Below are 8,996 nucleotides of genomic sequence, written 5' to 3' on the forward strand. Positions count from 1 at the left end.
TCACACATAAAGTGGCAACTCCGTATCATTCGCAAACCAGTGGCCAAGTTGAGATATCTAATTGAGAAATAAAGCATATATTAGAAAAAACGGTGAGGCCAGACAGGAAAGATTGGTCATTAAGACTTGATGATGCATTATGGGCATATAGAACGGCTTTCAAGACCCCGATTGGGATGTCACCCTACAGGCTAGTGTATGGAAAAGCTTGCCACCTACCTGTGGAACTCGAGCATCGTGCATATTGGGCCATCAAGAAATTCAATTTTGACATGCAGCAAGCCAGCTCAGAAAGAAGATTACAACTGGTAGAACTTGAAGAAATTCGCAATGATGCATACGAAAATGCCAAGATTTACAAGCAACGAATGAAAGTCTTCCATGACAAGCAAATTATGAGAAAATCTTTCACTCCAGGTTAGAAAGTGCTTTTATTCAATTCTCGCTTGCACCTATTCCTAGATAAGTTACGCTCTCGTTGGTCTGGCCCATTTATTGTACATACTGTTTTTCCACATGGGGCAATTGAAATTAAGGACCCAAAGAATGGTGTCACATTTAAAGTTAATGGTCAAAAATTAAAGCCATATCTAGAATACCAACCACATGGAGAAGACATCGAAATAAATTTGAGTGACCCACCAAATTTGAATTGATTTTTTTTTCTTTTCGATGATTTGATTTTTTCTTTCTTTCTTTCTTTATATTATTCTTTTGCTAATTGAAATTATTTCTGCATAAGTGTGTTTGTTTAACTATTAAGTTTTCTCTTATCATTTTTAATCATGAGTACCTTACTTAGACTGTTCCTCCTGAACATTCTTAAACCACTTCAACGTGTCAAAACTCATCTCAAAAGGCAGATTCAATTTTGTAAAACACATCGCATTTGGGCTCTACAGCCACCAGAGTTAGTAGTCTATGTTGAGGGTTTAGAAACCCAACTCAGAGACATTGAGAGAAGTGTTTACGACATCCAGTTGGAGCTTGAGGTAAATTCAATAAGAGGACGATTTTAATTTTCTTTGTGTGTTTTAATTTGTTTTTCTGTTTGTGTGCTTTAGTTTGTTACCCCGATGAAGTGGCAGATAACGGTACTCCGTGACAATCAAGTCGGTTACTTCAGTTTCCTATAATAACTGATATTCTGAGGCGAAGGTATGGACAGAAACGAGATTCTAGTGAAGCTTCACAAGCGATTCCCTTCACTTCCTCAGAATGCCCTCCTTACGATCTATAAAGCTCGGTCCGAACGCATGCGATTACTCATGAGGAATAACATACCTGCTGACATCCGTTGGTTAATCGAGGCTAAAGTACGATCGGCAGGTGAGTTACCTCCAAAATTTATTGCATACATGCCTGGTTGTGGTAAAGGAAATTATGCAAGAAAACGACGAGCTCGAAGAATTTCTGTTGCTTGTCATAAGTGTGCCAGAATGAGTTGCAATAAAAACCCATGTTCTTTAGGAATGGTGTCTGATAACAGGGAAGATAAGATTCAATTCATTAGGGATGGCTTGAATAAGGAGTCATTGGATGATATCCTTTTGTCTCTTGAAACGCATCCCAGTGGATATGTGCAAAGAGCGATTCTCCAGTTATGGCCATTATTCCAGAAAGAGCATGCACCATATAGTCTCGGGAATCTGACTATAAACGACCCTGTTTGCCAGTTTATAAGAAAACTGGATAGGAAGCCTATCCTCGACCTATAGAAGGCGTTCAAGTCGTTTCTGGACGTAAAACCAGAGGAAGATGTGAGCCACAGTCGCAACTACCTGTAAATATCCTTTTACTTTACTGTTATTTTATTTCACTATTGTTTTATTGTGTGCATTATTGTCTTTAATAATTTTATTACTGTTTGCTTTTTCCTTTTTACTGTTTCCTTTTTGACTCGCGAGCCACGTGCTTTACGTGTTATTTGACACTGACATGTTACCTCATGCACAACTGTGACCCACTGTCACCAAGACTCTTAAATGTGATTTTTTTTGTCAAGCACTCACAAATTATTTTTTGAGAAGTATCACAATGGCAGCTACTCCAAATAGACAATTCAAGAACATTTGTGTGCTTTCTGGATTTACCTATGGCAAACATAAAGAGTTCGTTGAGGCAGCCATCGATCTTGGTCGAAGTATAGCAGAGAGAAAATTACACTTGGTGTATGGAGGAGGTAACCGAGGGTTATCAAAAATGGTCTCAGAAGCAGCTTTTATCAGAGGAAGTCAAGTGTTAGGCATCATCCCAAGAGTCTTAAAACCATTGGACAGTTCATCTGACTCATCAACTGGAGAAGAGTTAGTCGTCTCAGGTATGCAAGAAAGAATAACTGAAATGCTTAATCATGCTGATGCTTTTATTTTCCTTCCAGGAGATCTTGCAACACTAGAGGCACTTATCACAGTAGCATCTTGGGCCCATCTGCACATCCACCAGAAATCCATCGGTTTGTTAAATGTCAATAACTTTTATGATGACTTTATCGCATTTCTTAACCATGCAATAAAAAACTATTTCATTACTTCTAATGTGAAAAAACTTTTTATTTGTGCTCACACTGCTAATGAGCTACTTGATCTGTTACAAGCTTATAAACCGGAGCCAGACCCCTGGACCTTTGTGTTGGAGCGCCCCAATAATGATGGTAACAGTAGCCACAGTAAGAAGTACAAATTAGATTTAACTCTCCGCTTGTAAATATTTTCTTCTGTGTTACACCACCCAGGTGATGTCTTCTACACTCTACTTCTTTCCTTTCAAACATTGAGGACAATGTTTCGTTCTGGTTGGGGGAGGGAATAGTCGACAATTGTGGAATTCTGGTTAAGTTTTTACTAATTTTTGTTGTAGAAACTAACTGTTGCTAACTCTTTGTGTTGAAGATGGCTGAATATGGAGTGTAGTGACTTTAGAAACGCATCTTCATCGTTTAAACAAAATAAAAAAAAATTCAGACATTTTCTTTTTCTTTATTATGTTTTTATGTTTATTTTTCTTCTTTTTAATTTCTCCTCTATAAATATACATTTTCCAACTTGTGAGTCGAAGATGGCTGAATATGGAGTGTAGTACCTCTAGAGACGCATCTTCTTAAAAAAAAAAACCATTTCTTTGTTTTCTATCATTTTACGTATAACTTTTCTAATTAGTTTTTATGCATCATTTTCACATTTCTGTATGCATATTTTCCTTTCATGTTTAGAATAGGTTGGGGGGTAGAATGTTGTTTAAAAAAAATTGTGTGATTTGTTTTGACATTGGATGACATGATTTATTTCAAATTTTAGTATTTGTATTATCTTTGGTCTTAAGTGATGTTACATTATGTTTGCTACTCTACATGTTGATGTCGGAGACAAATATGAGTTGTTTGAAGGAATGAACATGTCATAAATAAGTACCAAGTGAGTTGTTGAGCCTATCATTTTCTTGGAGAGTAACCCTTTTGCCCATTCTCTATACAGCTTAGCAGTTTATTATTTTATACACGATCTCTAGATTTCTTTTGAGTTAACCCTTAAAAAAAATGGTAAAAAAAAACGAAGAAAAAAAAAGTGTTGCTACATTGGGAGGCCCATCTAACTAGTAGATATGGATGATTATTTAGAGCCCTAAAAGACGATGGAAAGGCCATCTTTGATCCGTTTGAGCTTTTCTAGCCATCCCTTTTATTAAATATCCATAGTTAACCCTTTTGAGCCTTTAAAAAAAAAAACACTTTTCTTTGTCAACTTATCATCTTGACCGACTCCTATTTGGAGTATTACCCAATGTCTTATAAGTTCCATCACCTATTTATGTTTGAGAAAATGTAAATAATTATTTTGTTCAGTGAAGTTATGCAAAAAAAAAAGCAAAAAAAAGCAAAAAACAAAAAAACAAAAAAACAAAAAAACAAAAGTTGTTGTTTCAAAAGAATAAAAATAACAATAATAGGTGAAATCCACCTTGCAACTTTAAAAAAAAATAAATAAATTCTCTGCATTTTTCTCAAACATAAACTTTGTTTTCCCTATTTCCCTTCTTTGTTAGCCATGTCTCTAGCCTACGTTACGTCCTAATAAAAGTCCTTCTTGATTTTAGGGAACTATAATATGAAGTAGAAGCTAGTTATATGGGCTAAAAAGATATAGTGGTGCATAACAAAAAATAAATAAAAAAAAGATAAATAAATTGGGTTGACTAGCATTTTTGTTTGACTTGAGATCGTATTATTTCTAAGCTGAGGGCATATTTATTTCATCTTGGTGAGAGCATGTGATATCACTTCTTTATTATTTTCTCTCAATTACCATTCATTGGAGTGACTATTTTTATTGGGTTTAATTTCTTTGTGAGAGTGCCACTACTTCCAGTGAGATTTTGGGGTTTGACATGTCATTCTTGAAAGTAGCTATAACAAAGTCTACTGGGCTGATTCATGTGGATGGTTGATGTGGGTGTGATGTTGCTTTAGACTGGAGATAATGCTTATACTTTTATTTGATTGCTATCATTAATCTGATTGAATAAACACGAGTGTTTCTAAATTAAAAAAAAATCATTTTGAATTTGAATTTTGTTTTCGCTTCATTTGCTAGGGACTAGCAATAAGCTGGTTGGGGGGTGTGTTGAGCATTAGAAAATGCATATTTATAAAGGAGAAAACCGTCATTTTACATTTCAAGTCTTACTAACACCTTTACTTTTATGAATTTAACATTCTTTTGATTTAATTCTGTTTGTTTTATTTTAATTAAGTATTTTATGTATTTTAAGGGCATCATAGTCATTTCACAATAAACGAGAAATCAGATGGCAAAACGGATATCACTTTTGAACTCAGGACGGTCGAAAACCTTAGGAGGAGCATAAAAGGAAAAATGGCACTGTTCACATGTACGGTACTATTCACGTGTACGGTACTGTATACATTACTGTTCACAACACTGTTCACATAGACGGACGATGACGTGACATTGACCGATGATGTGGCATTGACTGATGAGGTGTCACGATCTTGTTGGGCTAAAATTCTTATGTACTGTTGATGGTGACGTGGCAGCATATCAGTGGATGAAAAATCTCGCGTACGGTACATGCATCACACAGGATTATTTTCAACCAAATCGTGTTACTGTTCATCCGAGTCAAACCGCGTTACTGTTCATCCGAGTCAAACCGTGTTACTGTTCATCCGCGTGGTCAAACCGCGTACTGTTGACTGATGACGTGGCGCAATCCTGAGCGCCCAAACTGTTTTTAATCTGATGGCCATGATTTACTCCATGTATCTATAAAAAGGGGGCCTCTCCCCCCTAATTTGATATTTCTGAATCCATTTTTGGGATCCATTTTCTGTAATTCCTTCTCCATTTTGTATTTTCTTCGTATTTTAATAAATTTCCATTTTACCCATAGTTTAATTATGAGTGGGTAATTTTCTTTCAAGCTTGGGTTGAAGGTGAAGTCTCAACATGTATCATGGGCTTAATTTGGTAAATTTATTTTCTCTTCCCCTCTAGTTTTTGTGGATGTTTTGACTTCTCATCGACAAATAATAATAATCTTGTCTAGATACCGCCTTGGTTTCATCGGCCCTCTAGTACAAGGTTATTATTATTTGGCACGATAAGCCCTTAGCACCATATTGATTAGAGCGTGGTTCATGAGGTGTGGATTCCCCCCTCATGATTTAATTGGCATTAATACAGATTATTTAGCCCATGATGCATGTTGATACGGATCCAGATACCCAAGTACGTCATTTCAATAGATTTCACTTCAATTTATTCTCGCCATTGCAATTCCAATTTTAGAATTTATTATCGCCATCTCAATTCCAATTTTAGGATAATTTAAATCACTTCCACCACAATTTCAACCACCCATTTACACAATTAATTCTACATATAATTAAAATCCACCTCCTCGTGGGATCGACACTCATCACCATTAGTCTATACTACAATAGACTCGTGCGCTTGCGAGTACATTAAAATTTGCACAACAATTGCCACCCTACACCACCAATTGGTCTATCGGCTTCAAAATCATGCCTTAGATCTTCCCACTCCAGAACACCATTCTGATACCCTCATGGTGTTAGCTGAATCTGACCAAATCCCAACCATAATCCAAATCCCAAGACAAATTCCCCGTCATTAGCTTATCAAGCTTATGTCTCTTGAATGGATCTCCAACTATGAACAGTTCCATAACAATACAGCTCCAATTCAGACATTTGAAAGTATGTTTGAAAGGCGCCAAGATAGAACAGTTCGAATGACCTTTAAACCTCCTCCAAGTGCTCCTCAAGAGCCTCCTCGGCTCTCCTTTACCTATTCTTCAATGATCACAGCTGTTCAGACAGCCCAAGAAGACCTGCCCATTACATGGTTCAATTCTGACGGCTACCCTGTATATCCAGCAAAGCAAAATGGACATTTCCTATGGGATGTCCCCGGCTTAGGCATGTGTGACCCAAATTGTCCCTGCTGGGATGATTGGGACGAGGATGATGATTATTCCACCACAAGGAAAAAGAAACCCAAAAAGAAAAAATCTCCAGCCTCATGCCACCACTATGACCCCAAACCACCACAAGATCCTCCACCTCCACCAACTCCATTACCCATTTACAAAAAGGAACTCAAATGGATTGCAAAGCATTGCAAATCTAAGACTCCATCACCAATCCCACTTCCAACACCACCACTGACTTGTATGATGTTTTCATCTACTTCTTCAGACTATTCTTCTTCTTTTCCTCCTTTAGACACTCACACAGACTCCCAACGAAATGTCGTGTCCAAACCCTTTATTCCTTCACCAATTACCTCATCTGGCCACCTTGAACCTCCCAAACCTTTTGAATCAGTCCTCAACTGGCAAACCCAAAATGCCAGAGCACAGAATGATACTTTGTTGAATATTAATTCCAAAGTTGAAAAAATCAGTTTACGAACTGAACAACTTGAGAAAAAAGTTGACTCCATCACTGCCCAGATGCAGCAGATCCACCAAAATCTCCAGTCCAGAATTACTCAACTCGATTCTGAGTTACGAACTATGCTTGCCCAGTGCTACTATGGCCCAGAATTTGATCAAAAGGAAAGAGAAATCTTACGCTTAAAAGCTGAGCTTGATCAGATTGAATCTGAAAAACAAAGACCTACCCTTTTTACCACATCCCCTCCTATCCCTTCCATAGGTCCAACATATAATCCATTGCCACCACCACCAAAACCTAAAACGATTCTTTAGAGGTTATAGAACCCAAAACAGACTTTCTTTAATCTTAAAACAGGGTACCAAACCGTTTAAGAAATCAAATAGTGAGAAAGTTAAGAAAATCATTAGGTCGCTACCTAAGGAATGGAGACCAAAAAGGACTGCCATTGAGGAAGCCAAAGATTTAAATGTATTACCTATTGATGATTTAATTGGTTCTCTCATTTCATACGAAGAAGATTTGGCAGCTGAAAAAGAGCATGAGGAGAAGAAGAAAAGCATTGCTCTCAAAGCCTCGAAAAATGAAAGTGATGAGGAAAGCGAGCTGGATGAGGAGGAGATGGATATGCTGGCTAGGAGGTTTAGAAAACTTTTTAAGAAATCCGGGGAGCGAAGAAAATTTAGAGACCTCAAGAACCGAAAGGAGAAAAAGGAAGTAATCAAATGTTATGAGTGCAAGAAGCCTAGCCATATAAGAATGAAATGCCCTCTTCTCAACAAGCTCAAGAAGAAAGCAATGGTAGCCACATGGGATGATAGCGACGAGGAAACAAGTGATGATGAAGAGCATCAAGAAATGACAAATCTAGCTCTCATGGCAATTGGAGATTAATCGGATGATGAACTTGATGAGGTAAATGATCTTTCTACTTATAATGAATTATATGATGCTTTTAAAGAATTGCATGATAATTGGATAAAAATTAGTAAAAAGAATGCATGTCTTAAAAAGAAAATGGTCAAGCTCACAAATGAGAATGAATCTCTAAGTGCAAAGATTACATGCCTGGAATTGGAGAATAAAACATTGCATGATAGAGTTGCATTATCAAATGAGAAATCTAGCACTTCACATGAGCATTTAGAATCATATGTAGATGACTTGAATAATGAAAATGATGCTTTACAAAAATGCAATGATTCATTAAACGAAAAGATTAAAGGACTAGAGTTAGATAATAAAATGTTGCATGATAGAATTGCATCATTTAAATGCAAACAAAGTACTTCATATGAGCATGAGAAATCACATGTTGATGAATTAATGAAAGAAAATGAAGTGCTTAAGAAGAAGAGCAATGAGCTAAATCAAATTGTGTTAAAATTCACAAATGGGCAAAAGATGTTGGATAACTTGCTTAATTCACAAAAATGTGTGTTTGATAAAGGAGGTATTTGTTATAAGCCAAATTTGAAACAAAAATATTATAAGAGTTATTTTGTTAAAACTACCTCCATTAATGATCAAATTGTATGTCATTATTGCAATCAAAATGGTCACATGAATAATAGATGTTCAGTTAAAAGAAATGCATATTATGGAGCAAAATGTATTTGGGTTCCAAAAGAAACCATTACTAACACTCAAGGACCCAAGAATATTTGGGTACCAAAGTACACAACTTGAATAATCTTTTGTAGGTACCACAAACAAGGAAGGGTGGAGAGTTCCTTAATAAAGCCTGTGAGGATAATCACTTGATCATGCTCTAGGCAAAAATAAAAAGGCAAGATGGTTTAATTGTTTTGGTAACAATTATTGCCTTATTGATTATAAGTGATGGTCTTTTAATCTTAGTAAGTATTTAATAATTCATTTGATATCATAACATTAAGTGCATTAACATGATGTGGATAAATTTATCTTGGCTATTGACTATGTTGAGTGAATCATGAATTTACAAAAGCATGCTCGTACGTTTACATAATTAATTTATTATTGTGTGTAATCATGATGCATGGATAGATATATATATGATCATAGCTTATCAACT

This window comes from Citrus clementina, unplaced genomic scaffold (assembly GCF_000493195.1).
Source record: "Citrus clementina cultivar Clemenules unplaced genomic scaffold, Citrus_clementina_v1.0 scaffold_8, whole genome shotgun sequence".
NCBI lineage: Eukaryota > Viridiplantae > Streptophyta > Magnoliopsida > Sapindales > Rutaceae > Citrus > Citrus x clementina.